This window comes from Galendromus occidentalis, unplaced genomic scaffold, assembly GCF_000255335.2.
Source record: "Galendromus occidentalis unplaced genomic scaffold, Mocc_1.1 scf7180000077504, whole genome shotgun sequence".
Classification (NCBI taxonomy): Eukaryota; Metazoa; Arthropoda; class Arachnida; order Mesostigmata; family Phytoseiidae; genus Galendromus; species Galendromus occidentalis.
Genome location: NW_003805492.1, coordinates 803,905 through 807,562, shown reverse-complemented (window position 1 = coordinate 807,562; position 3,658 = coordinate 803,905). Strand labels below are relative to the sequence as shown.

Below are 3,658 nucleotides of genomic sequence, written 5' to 3'. Positions count from 1 at the left end.
GATGTCGCTCCTGCTCCCCTCTCGGGCAAACAAACGGGTCGCGGTGTCACTGGCGCACAAAACACATTCACGCTCCTCGTTCCGCGAATTTTCGTGATTCTCCGTCACCTGGCCAGAGACCTCGTCCACAAATAATCGAGTCTTCGGTCGACAACACTCTGACCTATCATCGCAGCCAGAAATCCCTCGACGACGGGCCTCGATCGGACTGCGTTCAACACGCATATGTCGAAATTTTCCCTCATCCAGCCGAACATTGGCTTCAAACCACGCACCAATGCATAAGGACACCGCACACTCATCATCAAACGCAGGGGGAAGGGGGGAAACCGAATGCTCGAACACAATTCGACGACGTCTAACGTGCTGGGATTCGGCGTCTCATACTTCCGCCGGATTCTCTCGAAAATTTTCTCATCGATTTTCGGAGCAGAGCGGCCTGCCAGCAATCATGTCAGGAACATCGCAATTAATTTCCATCGGATGAAATTTATCATGGAACCAATCAACGCTCAGAAAATTCGGAGGCGCGCACATTCTGTACTCGAGTGAGTCCGCGACGAGAGGAGATTGAGACGATTCGAATTGAGAGGAAATAAATTTGCTGCTTGCGTGCTCCCGCCTTATGCCGCGACGTATTTTCGGACAACGTCAGGTTCGGCAGTGCCACGAGCAGAGGCTGTCGTCTCCGGTTCGCTGGCCGCTCAGCTTGGTCTAATTCGTGCTTCTGGTCAGCAGGCCGGTCGGCACGGCCGACGACGCGACGGTCAATGTTTAAGATTGCGTGCGAAGGAATGTTATTTGCGACTACTGCATACCTCAGGACCGTCATATCGAAGTGAGAATCAGAAAATTAACTTTTTTCCTTGAGGTGGGGCCAAAGGCGCGTTCCCCGGTCAGGAACAGAGAGATGCGAAAGTGCGAGGCCATTATCGAAATGAGAGGAATATTCCTTTTGGATAGTAAACTTCGAGGATGAGGTTCGAAATTTCCGAACGGAATCGATCCGAATGTTCAACAGTCGGCTCTCGGAGAGACTCACCCGGATCCAATCGGCAGAAATAGGGAGGAATCGGACGCAGAGTCAAGCATAAAATAGAAAGATGCTCGGGACCGAGGTACAAACACGAGAAATGAGCGCTATGAACGATCGACCAACGGTGTCGTCGGTCGGGTGGCGATGGTCGACGATAAATCAAATTACCCCAAATGAGGTTATTCGTTCGTTTAGCTGATCGCCAATCCAGCTGTCTGTCAGTCGTTTGATCCGTCCGTCTTGGTCTCTGTCCGCAGACCGAAAGTTAGTAATAGGTACCCTTTTCTGCCAAGGGTACGAATGACAGACGCGGGAAGGAGCTCGTGGAAGGATGTCATTGCTCGTTTTCAACATCTCCGTCTTCATTCAATGCAGTCACGCGTCTCTGTGGAACACGGAGCTGCGAGAGCCATCGATTCCGGGACGCGGTTCGCTTTTGATTCTTGGAGCTTCGCTCAACTTCCCCCGAGCGAGTTCTCTCTCGAGTGATTTTCGGGGAGCTATCAAAGTCTTCGCCGCTGGAACATGTTTTTTCGAGTTTTCCGGGCCGCTCTAGGAGCGTGTCACCGTCGTGGAGCGTCTTGACTTGTGGGAATACTGATTCTATCGTATCGTATTTCGAACCATCCGAGGGATCGAAGCCGTAGCGACAGGCGACGTTGACTACGTCCGGAACGGTGCCGGATGTGTCACGGGGGAAGACATTCGGGAAAAATATGTCGAGGATGACGCGGAAAGACAAGGGGACTACTGGATGAGCGAGGAGAAAAAGGCTTTCTTCTCGCGAGTATTATCTTTTGGTGATAAATTCGAATCTACGAGTCGTTCCAGGAGAAATATGTCCCATCGCTCATGCGAGTTCACTATGCAAGTCGTTGAGGTTCACTTTAGACCGCTTTATTTGGAGCCGCGGCTTCTCTCTCCGAACGAATCGACGAACCACAGTCAGAGCTTCCACGCACCGGGGTTTGATCTTTCCCTGCGCTCTCCCTAGGAGATTCCGTAGAGTTTATTCCGCCGGCAGCAGGGATCGAGCTCACGCCACGCAGTGGAAGCGGCACTTCGCGGGGCACGTGCCCGTCTGCACGAGAAGTGATAAATGCGCTGTCCATTCGACCACCCTTCGGTATGATTCGGGAAACTAACAGGGGTTGCCTCGGATCTCGGATACCAAGCCATTTTGAAATCGATTGTATTGGTGCGGAGCCCTGATTATAATGACTGAATAAAGGGCAGGGATGTTCTCTGCATGCGGTCGCCGCAATCAACCATCACGCGCGAGATACAAATATCCTCCTGAACCCCGAACTGAGAGGACGGTAGGAATATCATTTTTGAAAACGAAGTACTTGATGAGAAACTATTAAATACGTTTTTTTAGGAGATGTGCCGTCTCTACATTCTCGGTTTGAAATGCGATATGCAGAGAACGATCGAAGTCGTGTGCCACCGTAAAATGGAAGCGCTCATCCCTCCAGAGAGGCGGGAGCAGTTCAAATGAATATTTGGTGCCGTGTTTTCGGTTACACGGTGATTGCCGGATCGATCGGAGATGATCCTAATGGAAATGTGTTCCGAAGAGCTTCCGAACGGCTTTCCGTTCGACTCCGTAGCTGCAGGCCGTTCTCGAGATACCACGATCGGATGGAAAAAATGTTCCATGCTGTTCTCAAGACCAGGAACCGCGATCAAATCTAGGACCATGCAGGAAATGATCCTCTCGCAATTACCCACGATATGGGACTGGTCTCGATAGGCCCACTAACGCAGGGCCGTATCGCCCCAGGTTTCCCCCAGACTCTTTGCTTTTATTCATCCAATCAATTCAATTCAGGATTCGAATAATCGTAATATGCAAATCCTGTGATTTCTTGACTCCGGACTCTGTGGATTTACTTTGTACCCGGGTCCCTCAGTCCTCAGTCCTAATCAAGGGGTTGATTCTCGGAAGGGCTCTGTGGAGAGGGAAAATAGGAGTAAGTGAAGTCCAGGCATCCCTGCGCCGAGGCGAGGGTACTCGGGGTTTATTCTGCGAAGGGTTCTGTAGACAGAATCCTGGTAATTACTGAACGCCTCAGTCCGAGCTCCGCGGATTTTCGGACTCAATCCCTGCGACGCCCCGCAGGCGGAACTTCGATAATTCTAGGGACCTCGGATCCGAGAAGTTTCGGAGTCAATTATTCTCGGCAGGGCTCACTTGATATGATTCTCGATTGAAAGACATTTATTCCTATGTTTAGGAGTAGTTGGTTTTCTATATCACAGTTATCAGTGTATACATGTTTGAAACTACGGTAGTTGGGCCCTCTCGAGCTCCCAGTCAAATTTGTCCGCCTGGTGGCAGTTGTACAGGTGGTATGTCTCACACGTCTCGCCACAGAGAGTACAAGTGCAATCGTCGTCGACGTCGTGGTTTTGTCTTCTCGTGCATATCAAGTGATGGTATCCGTGCATCGCTCCACGTGTGAGTCGATGTCTTTGCGCAGATTTCGGGCCCTTCCACCACTCTGTTTTCATCGCTGGTAGTTCCCAAAAGGTCAGATCTACTTCGCTGAATTTTTCAATCCAACGGGTCCGTAGTGCTTCGAACTGTGGGGTTTCCTTCAGCGCAAATTGGTCCTT

General features: G+C 50.8%; 1 pseudogene; it reads left to right on the top strand.

Moving 5' to 3' along the window:
* LOC114828411 (elongation of very long chain fatty acids protein 7-like) overlaps positions 1 to 2,537 on the top strand; it is a 3,455-nt pseudogene extending 918 nt beyond the window's left edge.
* Positions 2,538 to 3,658: the final 1,121 nt, after the last annotated feature.